Raw genomic sequence first — 16,292 nt, forward strand, 5'->3', positions numbered from 1 at the left:
ATTCTAAAGCTGATGATACGATGTCTTCACGAATCATGCTACGAATACGACATGACATTTTACGAAGCTAATGATCCGTGTACGACTCTTTGATGTTATTCATCATTGCTAGACCCACCTTATGATGCTAGCCCCTTTCCTTCCTAAGGTATGACCCCTGCATTGTATCTCCTATGTATTCCATGATTATTAAGAGTTTTCTTATGAGCCAGAGATGAGATATGTCCTATGATAACGATGATGATTCCATAGTTGCCAAACTACATACGACACCCACAACTTTCATGAACCTTACGATATAAACGATAAGAATCTTTATAATGGTAATTCCCCCACACTTGTTTTCCATATTTTCCTTACTCTAAAATGCTAGGCTTCCATGATTCTTAAGGCCATCATGATGATGTTGATGAATGTTCTTCATGACAACGATTACGATGGTAATTCCCCTCCTAGTGATACCCAAAGACTAAAGTTCCATATGTCCTCATGGGATGATTGAGCTTACCTTATGAGTCTCCATCATATTCATGATAGTTGGCCTTGTCTTATGTCATTGTTTTCTTCAAAAGTGAGACATGACAGTAATGGCGATCATGATAGCGAAAATGATTGTGCCTTCCAGGAGATATAGAAGCATAATACCCTTATTACGAATTCAGTTAAAATGTCTTATTCCTAAGAAAACCTAGAATTTGCTACTTCTAAGACTCTTAAAATGATATTGATAAAAGACTTCCGTAGTGATGGCAATGATGATAATGAGATATACCGAGCCTTGTTATGGCCGGGTACGAATGACATGTATGTGAATCTGTCGAGCCACTATGTGGCCGAATACGGATACTATTGAGCCACTATGTGGCCGAATACGGATATTGTCGAGCCACTATGTGGCCGAATACGGATATTATCGAGCCATTATATGGCCGAATACCGATAATGTTTAATGTGTATGAGATATATGTATGTGCATTCCACGATTCTTGAGAAAAGGTAAATTAAGCATGACGAACATCTCAAAAGGTATTTGATCTTTTATTTTATGTTATCCTTCACGATTTACTTATGTTACTACTCATACCTTACATACTCAGTACATATTTCGTACTGACGTCCTTTTTCTTTGGACGCTGTGTTCATGCCCACAGGTAGACAGGGAGGTGATCCAGATTCGTAGGAGCTATCAGCAGACTTTGAGAGCACTCCATTGTTCCGGAGCTGCCATTGATTATTATCTTGTGTATATATATTGTTATATCCCGTATTTTTGAACGTCAGATTATTTGCTGAGGTGGGGCCCACACATCGAGATTTTTTTGGGACATCTGAAAAGTCATATGAATCACATATGTCAAGTTAAACACAACTCAAGAAGGACCCTTGGGCCAAATCAAAGTGGAAGTCCTCCAAACGAATATTTTTAAGAAAACGTTTTCGGGTGATCTCACTTCTAGGGGAAAACACGGTATTATAAGTTTGGAATTTGGAAAATACCAAGAAATAGAAGTTGTAGATAATTGAATTAGCTTTCCAACCATAGGTCGTGGGTTCCCAGGTGACATCGGTACAAGGAGATATGGACGTTTTAAGGTCGAAAGGTCAGTGGGCTAGGCCCAACTCGGGATCAACCGAGTTGGCCCAAAAAAAAAAAAAACGAATTAAGGCCCAAAGGAGAGGGGTGGCCGGCCATCTTATGGCCCAAGCCCACAAAATTAATAAATTTCCCATGTGATAATTAATATAAAGGATCATTAAATTGTCTTGAAACATTTAGAAGTTTCAAGACAATTGAGAAAGAGAGAAACAAGAGAAAGAAGAGTAAGAATAAGAAGGCCATTTTCGGCCAAGCTCTAGACCAAAAAAAAAAAAAATTTTTTTTTTTTTTTCAAAAATCATTTTCTACCAATTAAAGGGTCCTTTACAACTTGGTGTAATTATTTTGGAAGGAAGAACACTTGTTTCTTCAAGTTGACAACTTGGTCAAGTGAAGAAGATTGTAGAAAAAGGTAAGAATTAATCCCTTTTTATTATGTTATGAAGGTTGGTTTATGTTGTAGTATGTAGAAATGAGTAGAATTTATGGAAATATAGAAGTTTACAAAGTGGGTGTGCATATATGTAAGTGGACATATATGTATATTGTTGTATAAATAATATGAGTTGAATTTTATGTTGTATTCTAGTTGTGGTTATGGTGAAATTTATATTGGAAATGGAAGAAAATGGTTCAAGTTGGCATGGAAAATTATTGGGAATAGTTATAGGAAATTATATGATTTTAATGAAGTTTTTATGTAATTATAGAAGTGGAGTTTTAAATGTGAATTATTATGTTAGTTGGTGAATTTGGAAGGATAATAGTCCATATTGGCATGAAAGATTGGTTGTTAAGTGGTTATGAGAAGTTTTGTGATTTTATGGTAGATTTATGTAATTATGAAAATGAAATTATTAAGATGCAAATTATTATTATGGTTGATGAAATTGGAAGATGGAAATATGTTATGAATATGTAGATTGAAGATTTGAAGTTTTGGATGGATTATGGTTTTGGTGGAAAGTTTGTATATCTTGTGAATATTTGGTAGAAATGATATGAAATGCTTCCGAATTATATTGTAATGATCTTGATTAGTAATGAATGTAAAAGCATTGAGATTGGTTTGGAAATGTGAAGTTGGAATGAAAACTATTGCATTATGTTGGAAAGAAGACTAGTTGTGTTATATTGTGTTTTGTAGTCATGGTTGTTGTCATTGTGTTGATAGTTTGGCCGGGTTGAATTCCCGGATTGATATTGATTAAAAAATTGGCTAAGTTGAATTTTGGGGATGGTGTATTTATAGGGGAGATGCTGCCCAAATTTTTGTAGACAAGTATTGGTTAAGATTGAAATCTTAAAGCCTTACAATTAACATTTGGTAATTGTGACCAAATTGTAGATTTTGGCGAACTTGAAACTTGATTTTGGAGACGTGTATGAATCGGAAAAGGTATGTAAGGATTCACCCTTCCTTCTATGGCATGTCTTAAACGTAATAAGTTGGATACGAGCCTCGGGGACAACTCTATTCTCCGAAATCCGCACCCAAAGTTTCCCCTTTTTCATTCAGTAGAATTGAATTAAATATTGTATGAAATGTTGAAAAATTGCCTAAACATCTAGAACTTGCACAAATAGGACCCGACTACCTTAAAACTCTCACAAGTGACGTCATGAAATGTAACGTATGTAAATCGTGTACGCCACCTCATTTGACCCGAGGTGGGCCCGTTATTCCCGGATTTTCTTAATTGTTTCGTTTATCGAACGATAAGTATATGTACATGTATATGGGGAAGATTGGGAAAGAGAAGGCGCTATAGACGCATAGCCACCTGATCAGTTGGAGTATGGTACATGATATCGTCCCGGACGCGGGATATATGGTTAAATGGATCGGAGCCGACGCCTCGGCAATATGATATGTTCTATGTTATATATATATGAAAAGAAATGTTTTCCAAGAAAGCAAAGTATTATATGTATATGGATCGGGCTGCACGTGCCGCAGCAATACGTTATAGTATATGCACATATGGATCGGGCTGCACGTTCCGCAGCGCTAAGCATGCATGGTATCCGCCAACGTGCACTTATATGTACAGGTTGTGTTTCTACTTCATGACATGCACTATATCTCTTTTATGTTATTATTCATGCCTTACATACTCGGTACATTACTCGTACTGACGTCCCTTCTTGTGGACGCTGCGTTTCATGCCGCGCAGGTCAACAGGTAGACAGATTTGACTCTTAGAAGCTCCATCAGCAGTACTGTGGCAGCGCTCCAGTTGTTCCGGAGCCTCAGTTTCTTGGTACTACTTTTGTGTACATATTCGGGCACGGTAGAACCGGTCCTTCTTGTATATGTAGATGTACTTTGTTTAGAGGCTCGTAGACAGATATGTACAGTCAGATGTTTTGTACTTTTGTTGTCCTCGTCGTTGTATAATGTGCTAGCAAAGTTTATAAGTCCATGTCTACAATTATGCCATTAATGTTAGCGTTAAGCAACAGAAAAAGAAAGATACGGTATAGTCTATACGGCCCACCTAGTAGTAAAAGTACGATACGAGATAAGGGGTGCTCGGTACAAGTATCGGGTACCCGTCGCGGCCCCTAGTTGGGTCGTGACAGAAGTGGTATCAGAGCAGTTCGTCCTAGGGGTTTGTCTACTAGCCGTGTCCAGTAGAGTCCTGTTTATGGGTGTGTAGCGCGCCACACTTATAAACAAGAGGCTACAGGGCATTTAGGAAAAATGACCGTCTTTCATCTTAAGAAATCGTGCGATAGAGCCAAGTTAAGGATGTAACTATCTAAATTTTTTCTGTTTAATTTTCAGCAATGCCTTTGAGAAAGAAGAAGAAAGTCAGCACAATACTAGGCGCTGCGGGAGAAGGCTCCAGCCGAGAGCCCCCGGTTGAACTTGGACATAGTGAGTCTCAGAGTGTCACTCCCTCGCATGCTACCTCTATCCCTCCAGTAGCAGAAGAGCATGAAGAGGTCTCCACTCCAGCTCCAGTGCATCCAGTCCCTCCACCGGTTGCTTCGGGTCAACAAGTGACCGAGGCCATCCATTTACTGACACAGTTGGTTGCCGCCCAGGCACAACGGCAGAATGTGAGTTCAAGTGATCAGTCAGCTAGTACTAGAGCTCGTGACTTTATCACTCTGAAGCCTCCGGAGTTTTATGGATCGAAACCAGAGGAAGACCCGCAGAATTTTATAGATGAGATGCTGAGGACACTGAGGATCATACATGCTTCGGATACAGAGTCAGTGGAATTGGCTTCATACAGGTTGCGGGATGTAGCAGTTCAGTGGTATAATAACTGGATATCTTCGAGGGGAGCAAATGCGCCTCTCCCGGTTTGGCAGGAGTTCACTGAAGCATTCCTGCGACATTACTTACCACCGGAGGTCCGACGGGCTCGAGCCGATATGTTCTTGAATCTCAAGCAGGGAAATATGAGTGTCAGGGAGTATAGTCTTCGTTTTAATTCTTTAGCCAGGTATGCCCCAGCCATGATAGCTGATAGGGGAGATCACGTACACCGGTTTGTGAGTGGATTGGGGCCACATTTAATTAAGGAGTGTCTGACAGCTTCCCTCCAGGATGGAATGACTATTGCTCGTATCCAGGCCCATGCCCAAAACCTGGAGGAACAGTATCAGTTACGGAGAGAGGAGCGCTATTCGGATAGGGGTTCTAGAAAAAGGGGCAGATCTTCCGGGACTAGAAGCGAGTATAGAGGGGGACAGGCACAGGAGCAATCTAGGTATTCAGGCCAATCAGCGGCCAGTGCACCTCCTCGATTTGTGGATAAGGGATTTGATCGTTCTACTTATTCAGGAGCAGATCAGGGTACTAGAGCTTCAAGATCCCAGTATAGAGCTGATTCTACCAGGGTGATGCCACCCCCGCCACGGTGTCCTCAGTGTGGTAGGCCACACTCTGGAGAGTGTCGCGCAGGTACACGTGCTTGTTATACTTGTGGGCGGGTTGGCCATTTGATGCGTGATTGCCCACTGAGGAATGAGGGAGACCAAACCCAGCCCGCCGGATCCGCAATTGGTTCATCACCGTCCGTGCGCCCTCTTGGACAGGCTTCCCAGGCCCCAGCAGGTCGTGGTCGAGGTAGAGGAGGGGCACCCAGTTCAGCCGGTCCTCCCCACCGCCTATATGCATTGACAGGACGGCAGGACCCTGAACCTTCTGCAGACGCGGCCACAGGTACACTTTTGGCATTTTCTATGATATGTGTGTGTTAATTGATCTGGAATCTACTTTATCATACACCGTCCCTTGTGTTGCTGAAAATTTCACAAATGTAGGAATAAGAGACGAATGTAAAAAAAAAAAAAAAAAAAAAAAAAAAAAAAAAAAATTAGGCAACCTAAGTCCCTAAAATGGATATCTTAAGTGACGCGTGAGATAATTACAAAGGAGACCTCCCCGAAGTATTATAATACACTATGAGGCCAGTTTGACATTCGAGGACGAATGTTCTAAAGGGGGAGAGGATGTTATATCCCGTATTTTTGAACGTCAGATTATTTGCTGAGGTGGGGCCCACACATCGAGATTTTTTTGGGACATCTGAAAAGTCATATGAATCACATATGTGAAGTTAAACACAACTCAAGAAGGACCCTTGGGCCAAATCAAAGTGGAAGTCCTCCAAACGAATATTTTTAAGAAAACGTTTTCGGGTGATCTCACTTCTAGGGGAAAAAACGGTATTATAAGTTTGGAATTTGGAAAATACCAAGAAATAGAAGTTGTAGATAATTGAATTAGCTTTCCAACCATAGGTCGTGGGTTCCCAGGTGACATCGGTACAAGGAGATATGGACGTTTTAAGGTCGAAAGGTCAGTGGGCTAGGCCCAACTCGGGATCAACCGAGTTGGCCCAAAAAAAAAAAAAAACGAATTAAGGCCCAAAGGAGAGGGGTGGCCGGCCATCTTATGGCCCAAGCCCACAAAATTAATAAATTTCCCATGTGATAATTAATATAAAGGATCATTAAATTGTCTTGAAACATTTAGAAGTTTCAAGACAATTGAGAAAGAGAGAAACAAGAGAAAGAAGAGTAAGAATAAGAAGGCCATTTTCGGCCAAGCTCTAGACCAAAAAAAAAAAAAATTTTTTTTTTTTTCAAAAATCATTTTCTACCAATTAAAGGGTCCTTTACAACTTGGTGTAATTATTTTGGAAGGAAGAACACTTGTTTCTTCAAGTTGACAACTTGGTCAAGTGAAGAAGATTGTAGAAAAAGGTAAGAATTAATCCCTTTTTATTATGTTATGAAGGTTGGTTTATGTTGTAGTATGTAGAAATGAGTAGAATTTATGGAAATATGGAAGTTTACAAAGTGGGTGTGCATATATGTTAGTGGACATATATGTATATTGTTGTATAAATAATATGAGTTGAATTTTATGTTGTATTCTAGTTGTGGTTATGGTGAAATTTATATTGGAAATGGAAGAAAATGGTTCAAGTTGGCATGGAAAATTATTGGGAATAGTTATAGGAAATTATATGATTTTAATGAAGTTTTTATGTAATTATAGAAGTGGAGTTTTAAATGTGAATTATTATGTTAGTTGGTGAATTTGGAAGGATAATAGTCCATATTGGCATGAAAGATTGGTTGTTAAGTGGTTATGAGAAGTTTTGTGATTTTATGGTAGATTTATGTAATTGTGAAAATGAAATTATTAAGATGCAAATTATGATTATGGTTGATGAAATTGGAAGATGGAAATATGTTATGAATATGTAGATTGAAGATTTGAAGTTTTGGATGGATTATGGTTTTGGTGGAAAGTTTGTATATCTTGTGAATATTTGGTAGAAATGATATGAAATGCTTCCGAATTATATTGTAATGATCTTGATTAGTAATTAATGTAAAAGCATTGAGATTGGTTTGGAAATGTGAAGTTGGAATGAAAACTATTGCATTATGTTGGAAAGAAGACTAGTTGTGTTATATTGTGTTTTGTAGTCATGGTTGTTGTCATTGTGTTGATAGTTTGGCCGGGTTGAATTCCCGGATTGATATTGATTAAAAAATTGGCTAAGTTGAATTTTGGGGATGGTGTATTTATAGGGGAGATGCTGCCCAAATTTTTGTAGACAAGTATTGGTTAAGATTGAAATCTTAAAGCCTTACAATTAACATTTGGTAATTGTGACCAAATTGTAGATTTTGGCGAACTTGAAACTTGATTTTGGAGACGTGTATGAATCGGAAAAGGTATGTAAGGATTCACCCTTCCTTCTATGGCATGTCTTAAACGTAATAAGTTGGATACGAGCCTCGGGGACAACTCTATTCTCCGAAATCCGCACCCAAAGTTTCCCCTTTTTCATTCAGTAGAATTGAATTAAATATTGTATGAAATGTTGAAAAATTGCCTAAACATCTAGAACTTGCACAAATAGGACCCGACTACCTTAAAACTCTCACAAGTGACGTCATGAAATGTAACGTATGTAAATCGTGTACGCCACCTCATTTGACCCGAGGTGGGCCCGTTATTCCCGGATTTTCTTAATTGTTTCGTTTATCGAACGATAAGTATATGTACATGTATATGGGGAAGATTGGGAAAGAGAAGGCGCTATAGACGCATAGCCACCTGATCAGTTGGAGTATGGTACATGATATCGTCCCGGACGCGGGATATATGGTTAAATGGATCGGAGCCGACGCCTCGGCAATATGATATGTTCTATGTTATATATATATGAAAAGAAATGTTTTCCAAGAAAGCAAAGTATTATATGTATATGGATCGGGCTGCACGTGCCGCAGCAATACGTTATAGTATATGCACATATGGATCGGGCTGCACGTTCCGCAGCGCTAAGCATGCATGGTATCCGCCAACGTGCACTTATATGTACAGGTTGTGTTTCTACTTCATGACATGCGCTATATCTCTTTTATGTTATTATTCATGCCTTACATACTCGGTACATTACTCGTACTGACGTCCCTTCTTGTGGACGCTGCGTTTCATGCCGCGCAGGTCAACAGGTAGACAGATTTGACTCTTAGAAGCTCCATCAGCAGTACTGTGGCAGCGCTCCAGTTGTTCCGGAGCCTCAGTTTCTTGGTACTACTTTTGTGTACATATTCGGGCACGGTAGAACCGGTCCTTCTTGTATATGTAGATGTACTTTGTTTAGAGGCTCGTAGACAGATATGTACAGTCAGATGTTTTGTACTTTTGTTGTCCTCGTCGTTGTATAATGTGCTAGCAAAGTTTATAAGTCCATGTCTACAATTATGCCATTAATGTTAGCGTTAAGCAACAGAAAAAAAAGATACGGTATAGTCTATACGGCCCACCTAGTAGTAAAAGTACGATACGAGATAAGGGGTGCTCGGTACAAGTATCGGGTACCCGTCGCGGCCCCTAGTTGGGTCGTGACATATATCTTGGGCACGACGGGGTCCTGTCTCGTCCATATGTCTAGTACTCTAGTAGAGGCTCGTAGATACGTATGTGTGGGTAGTATGGTCTCACGATTTCCCATTTGTATATATGTATGTATTATTTTGATAGCCAAAGGGCTTATGTATATCAAGGTAATTATGTTTCAAGTGAAAAATGGTTTCCCTATGAATAGAAGCATGAGATTAATGAATGAACGCAGGATGAGTATGATGAATAGTAGAATGAGCGGTGCTCGGTGGTTAGCCCCAGGTACCCGTCATGGCCCCTAATCGGGTCGTGACAACTTGGCACACCTCATTTCAAGACTTACATCCAAGGCTAAGATATGGGACTTCAAGCGCTACAAGTGGCATGGATGATAAGGATGACATTGAAGGCCTTTGGAGGTCCATACAAGCCCCACAATGAGGCCTATGATGTGTGGGAGATGGCTTGGGCGAGGCTCGAAGATAAGGCTACAAGAAAGAAGGTCAACAATCAAAAGTGGCTAGAAGCGCAAAAGGGTAGAAACACAAAAGTGGTCGAACATGCAAGTCAAGGGGCATAAATGCAAGTGGTCACAATTGCAAGCTTTGTGGATTGGATGAGGGCTAGTTGTGCAAAGAAGAGATATTTTGAATTCCAAGGCAACATCCCAACTAGCCAAACAAGGCCCTTGCCTCATTAAGGGCAAATATGTAATAGCTAGTTGTCTTTTATTTCTAGGAGTATAAATATTAGACTTAACTCATTTTTACATTTAGATTTTGGATGATGAATTATAATAATACTCTAAATTGAGTGATAGATTGTTAGGTAGATTCTAGGGTTATTTTAGTCATGATGATGGTGGAATCCATTGTTGGTTTGTGAACCTTTTATGTCCATTGATATTCATGAAGAGATTGTCATTTGTGGATTCAAATTGAATCTCTTGCCTTGAGTGTCAAATAGTAGTGGTTCTTTTAGGATCTGATTCAATTGGAAGGATCTAAGTTTAATATACTTAGGTTTGTCCATAAATTTGCCCTAATTGGGTCTTACTTTTATTCTCTATTCCTCATCCCCTTTTCTTCGTATCTTTAAATTCCGCGTTTTTTAATTGAATTGGTTTTTCCCCAATTCGATTTGTATCACTATGACAACCAAATCTTTTCAAATTATCATCCACAGCCACTTGGTGTTTTAAAAGTCTCCATAAGAAGAAAGAGATGTTAAAAGGACATTTCTTATGCCATATCATAGTATTGACAAAAGAAGAATTATGGAATTGTCTAATGTTATTCCAAGAGGAGCTACAACTAAATCTCCCATCTGAAGAAGCAGTCCAAATTGGTTGATCTTCAAGATGTGGCGAGCTAATTATAACTCTCAAGATTTGTTGTACCTTCTCAAGGGGAAGAATATCAAGAAGTTTAGTAGAGTTCCAACCTCCATTCACAATGTAATCAGACACACGAATTTTAATAGAGGTAGAAGCATTTCCAAAGTCAACAAGCTTTCCATCACCCAACCAGTTATCCCACCAAAAACTTAAGGAACCAAAATGAATTTTCCAAGCAATTAAGTCTTGAATACCTATTTTGAACCAACAATGTTCATATGAGGATTCTTAGGTATCAAACTCCAAGTTTCATTAGATTTTAGTGCTTGCATTTCGTCTCTCATGGCTGCCAACCAGTGTGGTTTCTATAGAGTTTGTTTAATGTTTGTAGGTTCTTTGGTGTCTGGCATAATAGATGTGGTAAGCGACTGAAACGATGGATTATGCAAGGAGGTGGTCTTTGCTCGTGTGATCATGGTGTGTGTGTTGTTTGGGTCGGGTGGTCGAGTATAGTTTCTAGGTGGAGTAAGCTGCATGGAAAGGTATGTAGGGGATGCATGAGTAAGAGTGGTGCTAGGTGGTGGTGGGAGTTCCATAGAATTATGAGTACCTGGAGTTAAACTTGGGCTGCTAGTTGAACACGGTGAACTGGTTGGAGTTGGAGTGTGAATTTCAATTCCATGAGAATCTTGAGTTGGTGAGGTTGGAGTGTGCATGTCAATCAATGCCATGAGATTCTTGAGTTGGTGAGCTTGTAGTGTGCATTTCAATTGTCTGCAGATGTTGATTTTGAGTAGAAATAGCTTCAAGGTTGAATGGTTGTGTTTGCAAGATCTTGAAATAAAGCATGGTCACTATACATGTTTACTGGATGTTCACTTGGACGTGAATCAACCTCAGGTGAAGGAGTACTATTCTGCTTCAAGTATTCTTGGAACGTAGAGAAGTGCACGACACTTGAATCTGCAGACAAAGTATCCTTGTAGACACAAACAGTAAGTAGGATTCATCAAAACTAACATGCCATGAGATAAAAACCTTTCGTGTTTGAGGATGATAACACCGATATCCCTTGTGGAGTAGACTATAACCTATGAACACGCAAGGAAATATTTTTGGTTGAAATTTATTTTGATTTTGTCCTTTGAGATAGGGGAAACATCGACACCCGAAAACTTTCAAGGTATTGTAGTCTAGTTCTTCTTCATGTAACTTAGAGAATGGGGATTGCATGCTCAATGTAGAAGTAGGAATTTTGTTGATTAGAAAAATTGCAGTAAAAAGGATTCAACCCAAAGGAACAATGGCAAATTTGCATTAAAGAGCAGAGTTAAACCAATTTCTCCAATGTTTCTATGCTTTCTTTCTCCACTCCATTTTGTTCAGGAATATGAGGACACGAAATTTGTCCTTTGATATCATTTTGAGCCAAGTGATTGATGAAGTTTAAACTATTGAATTCTCCTCCGCTATCACACCAAAATACTTTCAATTTCCTTGAAAATTAATTTTCTACCAATTTTTGGAAAACTAAAAAAGTAGATAGAATTTCAGATTTTCGCTTTAAAGGATATAGCCAAGTAAATCTTGTGCAATCATTGACAAATATAACATAATACTTTATCCCTTGAGAATATGCAATAGGAGCATGACCCCACAAATCACTATGCACTTTTGTTGACGGCTCAATTTCTCTTTTATTTGACACTTGAAAGGGTAACTTATCACTTTTTCCCAATGGACAACTAGTACAACAGAAAAATCTTTATTCACATAAATCAATTTATTGCTATGTAGAAAATTAAGAATTCTTAAATGTGGATGTCCTAGTCGTTGATGCCAAATTGTGTCGGAGTTCTTCTATGCTTTTGTAGTTTTCAAGACCTCATGTAAATTTTCCTCCAAGGAGTAAAGATTAAGTCTACTATTCCCTTTGGCTAGAATTGTTTCCTTCTCTTGTCCTAAACAATAAAACCCTTGTCAGTGAACTTGAGAGAGCATGGATTATCTGTAACAAGCTTACTAACAAAAATAAGGTTTCTCTTGAGTTCTGGCACGACAAAGACATCTTTCAAATGTAGGTTCTTTCCAATATTTTTCTCTCCTAAGTGCGTGATAGGTAATTTGTGACCGTTACCTACCATAACAAGATCAGTTCCCTTAAACGGAGATGAATTTGTAAGAATACCTGAAGAATACACCATATGATTGGTAGCACCCGCATCCATGTAGAGATGATTGTCATGTTGATCACCCAGTGTGGCTGCTAACGCTTGTGGTACATCTTGTTGTGCCTGATAGGAATAATTCCTAGAAACAAGAAAGAGCTGTATGGTTGTTCCTTCCACAAATCTGACATGGGTTATTTTTTTTAGATCTTCTTTGGTTGATTTGATCCAGTTGGTTGTGTGGTAAATTGCCTGTGATTAGAACCTCCTCTATTTCCTCTTCCTCGTTGGTTCCCCCTTCCTCTGAAAGAATATCCACGGCATCGTCCCTAGGTTTTCTGTGCCACAAAGGCACTAGCTGGGTCAAAACTAGTTTGCGTCTCATGTTCGTCTCCATCTTCCCTCATTTCAAATCCTCTAAGGGAATTCACAAACTGACTAAACGTAAGGTACGGTGGCTTACTCAACATCACAGTGCGAACTGCGAAGGGTCTTGTATTTGCTTCCAATGGTTTGTGTATAGCCATGAGGCTATCACAAATCCCTTTAAACTCCTTTATATATTCATCAATGGATTTGGACCCGAGCTTCACAGTTTGAAGTTTTTGCTTCAATTGAAACTCCTTGTCTTGCTTGCTTGTAGGTAGGTATCCTCAAGACAAGCCCACATACGTTTCGCAGTTGAGCATCCTATAATAAGGAATATTGACTCTTCTGTCATCGTTCCCGAAATCCAACTCCTAACAAGAACGTCATGTTCTTCCCATTCAGTAAATTTTTGGTTTGGCTTCGCTTCTCCTTTATCATCCTATATAGTCTCCGATGGAGGGTCCTCCTTAATGACCTTGTTAATTTTTAATGTTTGCATGAGCTGAAGGATTTGTGCCCTCTAAACAAGGTAATTTGATGGTTTTAGCTTAATGGGACAAATTGAAATAAGCTGGTGTAGTGAAGAGGGTGAGAGGGCTAAGGTTGTGCTGTAGTTGCGGCCATGACTGTTTCGAGAGGTGAAAAAAACGGGGCTTCAGGATCGTGTCGTTTTAGCTCAGCCTAAGCGTTGATATCATGAAGAAAATTATAATTGGAATAACTTTCAGAAGTTAAGCTTTTGCTTCTCTTTTCTCTGTAATCTTCGACTGCCTCACCTAGCTTATAAACAAGTCATAGCTAGTAATCCTACCAACTTATGCTTTCCTCTATTATCTCTATCTATAGATATTTTGCATGGAAGTAGGACTCTACATGTCAATCTACACAGCTAACTTGGATACTGCTTGACAGTAGCATAGACGGCTGGGGGTGTGGGAGTCCTAGTTTGTGTGGTTGTCTAACAAAGGGAAGGGAGCTATGACGGCGGAAGCTGAATTTAAACTCTATGACTTCAATCATTAGAGGCAATCTTAATATTAAATTCATTATATTCTTCAAAATTATTGGTTCAAACCTATTATGGATGCAATTTTAACGAATTTTCAACCCGATTCTACAATGTTGCATCCCGTTTGATACTAATAGAAAAAGATGACAATAAGACCTTGGTAAAACGAAAAAATAATCACTAAACTGCATAAAAATATAAATTTACTTCAAGAAATATTTAAACAATCTAATAAACCAAACCATAACGCATCCAATTTGTCAAAACCCTAAACTTTTAATCATCACCTTAACAGAAGTTTTGATTCCCTCAAATTAATCTAATACCAAAATAATATTCCTTTGTCCCAATTTGTGAGACACGATTTCAATTTCGAGAGTCAAACAGTTTAATTTTGAACATGAAATCTTAAAAAAATTTGAAATAAAATTTACATATATAAATACTACGTAAAAAAGTACCAAAAGACGCATTAATTGATAATTCAAAATATATTTAAGAGAAATATGACAAAATTACGGTCAAAGAAAGACTTGTTTCAATCTCGAAATACGAAAGGTCTCACACAAATTGGGATGAGGGAGCAATACTTCTAAAAAACAAACAAAACCTTCTATTTTCGTCAAGTAAGTTTTTGTCACAACATCTCTTGTGACCTCCTCACGCAACGTTTCACCTTCTTCACAAACTCAACCCCATTATCCCTCCATTCCTTAGCCGCATCAACATTAGCCGGCGACTCATCATTCGGACTTGTAAGCATCGATATTATACTCAACATAATACTCTCCACCGTATGCACGGGTGTCCACCTCTCACTCGCAAGCTCATAAAAATACGGATCATCACCCGGTGGATGAAGGATCGATATGCAAACCCTACCATCCTCGTAAACGTTAGGGTGCCATATATCCGTTGTGAATTTCACCGTTGGAGGGTTATTAGGGTAGCCTTGTGGGAAAGACATGGTGGCGTTGAAGAAGCCACCGTCGAATAAGGTTTCTGGTGGACCGATGATTGTGATGCTCCACTCGAATACGTTGTTTCCGTCTATTAACCAGCTGAGAAACCGTCCACCGGGTGCCGGTTTAGGTCTTTGAGTTGTTTTTGCAGGAGGAGAGCGGCTTGTGATGCAGCCATTATTTATTTTTTTGAAGAGAAAAGAGTTCTTCTATTGGGTGAGTTTTTGTTTGCTTGTACGGGGTATATATAGGTAGGGACGTTTTTATAGGCTTATTTATGGGGGTATGCGAATCTACAGTTTTTAGTCAAATTAGATATTTTATTTATTTTTTGAAATTAATTTAATATTAATGTTCTAAAAAGGCTAAATGAGACATTTGATTGAATACTGAATTATTTACCTAGAGGAACATAGATCAATCTCCATTTAATACTTTCTTTTTTCTCCGTTTTAGTGGTATACCCATATTATAAAAATTCTAAATTCACCTATATATATAGGTTTTTTTTTTTTTTTGAGTCCACTAATAACTGGGAACGAGAGGTCGGAAAAAAGGAGAAATTACTGATTGTGTTAACTTTTCCTATTTTGTATTAAATTCCATCGATTATTAACCTTTCTTTTGGTTTTCCCAGTTTGTGTTTGAATTCGGTATCAATTTGATGGTGCATGCACGTAATTTTCAAAAGCAATTTAATATTTCTTTTTCAGTTTATATATGACATAATTTGATTTGATAGGAAGTTTCAGAAATAAAAAAAGATTTTTCAAATTTGTGACTTGAGAACATGTCATAGTATTTGTGTGTATATAAAAAATTCTGATTACTGTTAAAATGAATAGTGTAAAGTTAAATTATTTTTTAATATAAAAATATAATTTTTTTTTCGGAATAGACTTATAAGGAAATAGTGTCACATAAATTGCAATACACAGAGTAGTAATATTATAATTTGGGAAAATTTACAAGGAGTTGCCTAATTTCTGAATCTAACAAACTACCACTTATTAGAGAAACATGCTGCTGTTTATAATTTATACCCCTTGATCTATTGATTCCCGAGTATAAGCTCTCTAATGTAAACACGCATACCAAAATTTAAGTTGATGTAAGTTGTAACAGAGACATTGATCAATTCTGGTATCTCCCTATTAATGTGTAATTGAAAAAACCATCGCATACAAGATATGTGTCTTCAAATATACGCTTTGTACTTATCTATGGTTAAGTGATATGTAATTGTGATTCCTGTTAATCAAAATTGTAATCTGGTTACATAAACTAAAGAACTGTGTGTTTATTTCGAGCCCACAGAAAACTGTGTTTCCTTAAAGAATTCAATCCCCTCACAGTTGCCAAAGGTTTGGATTAATTCTTCTCAGGATAGAACGAAATTCTATTCTGTAATACCGGCAATGGAAATTGCAGAATTTCAGCGAACTCAACGAACGGTAG

At 38.2% G+C, this 16,292-nt stretch overlaps 2 long non-coding RNA genes and 1 pseudogene across 2 annotated transcripts; 2 read left to right on the forward strand and 1 right to left on the reverse strand.

Moving 5' to 3' along the window:
• The first annotated feature begins 1,455 nt into the window (after positions 1–1,455).
• On the forward strand, positions 1,456–3,972 carry LOC132605338 (uncharacterized). The gene is made up of 3 exons (XR_009569147.1): positions 1,456–2,009; positions 2,946–2,996; positions 3,775–3,972. It is a non-coding gene; the product is annotated as an uncharacterized LOC132605338 (long non-coding RNA).
• A 1,753-nt stretch (positions 3,973–5,725) lies between these two features.
• Positions 5,726–8,835, forward strand: LOC132605339 (uncharacterized). Its single transcript, XR_009569148.1, has 3 exons — positions 5,726–6,826; positions 7,763–7,813; positions 8,592–8,835. It is a non-coding gene; the product is annotated as an uncharacterized LOC132605339 (long non-coding RNA).
• Positions 8,836–14,471: 5,636 nt separating this feature from the next.
• On the reverse strand, positions 14,472–15,554 carry LOC132605340 (ubiquitin-conjugating enzyme E2 7-like; annotated as a pseudogene).
• Positions 15,555–16,292: the final 738 nt, after the last annotated feature.

The sequence above is a fragment of the Lycium barbarum genome, chromosome 8 (assembly GCF_019175385.1).
Source record: "Lycium barbarum isolate Lr01 chromosome 8, ASM1917538v2, whole genome shotgun sequence".
NCBI classification, from domain to species: domain Eukaryota; kingdom Viridiplantae; phylum Streptophyta; class Magnoliopsida; order Solanales; family Solanaceae; genus Lycium; species Lycium barbarum.